The 628-nt window shown below is 38.1% G+C and overlaps 1 long non-coding RNA gene across 1 annotated transcript in view; it reads right to left on the bottom strand.

Annotated features, from left to right (window-relative positions):
- Positions 1-164: 164 nt before the first annotated feature.
- The window catches only part of LOC109079727, a 2,054-nt gene continuing 1,590 nt past the window's right edge, over positions 165-628 (bottom strand). The window contains exon 2 of the long non-coding RNA XR_006159484.1: positions 165-475. This is a non-coding gene — a long non-coding RNA (uncharacterized LOC109079727). The remainder of the gene's footprint in view (positions 476-628) is intronic.

The following is a 628-nucleotide window of genomic DNA, read 5'->3' as shown; positions in this document are numbered from 1 at the left end:
GTGTTAATGTTAATTAATAAAAAGACAATTGTTCGGTGTTTGTTCATGTTTTTGTTGCTGTTACGTGACGTAGCAGTGTTTGACTAGGGGCGAGACGTGGGCTGATGACGTCATCGTTNATTTATTTATCCGAAGATGCTAAAGCAACACTGAAAACACCAAACTCATCCTCTGACTCCATGTTTAATGCAAAAAGAAAGCTGTACACTTGTGTCATTTACCAACTGCTTTGTCATGATTATCAGCCTTTACTGATGTATATAGTGTACAAAGGCTCAAGACTCATGAGTGGCCAAACCCATGCCGTTTCCAGCTGGCCCATGGCTGCTTGAGCACTTTTTTCTCCAGAAAACTACATTTAAAATTATAAGCAATATAAGTAACACAGGTGACATAATGCAAACCACAAGCAAAGACAGTGATGGCCCCATTCCCTCATGGTCTGTTTCTCCTTGGTTTCCTTGTTCAGTGGATACTGATTTTGGAGAAAGAAAAAAAAGTTTGACAGAAAACATTACCTCACTGTGATAAAGGCAACAAATGGATCTATTGTTTAAAAAGAAAGTTTGACAGAAAACATTACCTCACTGTGATAAATTTTCCGTTATCTTGTTGCTGATTTCTTCTG

This window comes from Cyprinus carpio, unplaced genomic scaffold (assembly GCF_018340385.1).
Source record: "Cyprinus carpio isolate SPL01 unplaced genomic scaffold, ASM1834038v1 S000006557, whole genome shotgun sequence".
Lineage (NCBI taxonomy): Eukaryota > Metazoa > Chordata > Actinopteri > Cypriniformes > Cyprinidae > Cyprinus > Cyprinus carpio.
The sequence above is the reverse complement of the archived record's forward strand: the minus strand, read 5'-3'. Positions and strand labels throughout refer to the sequence as shown.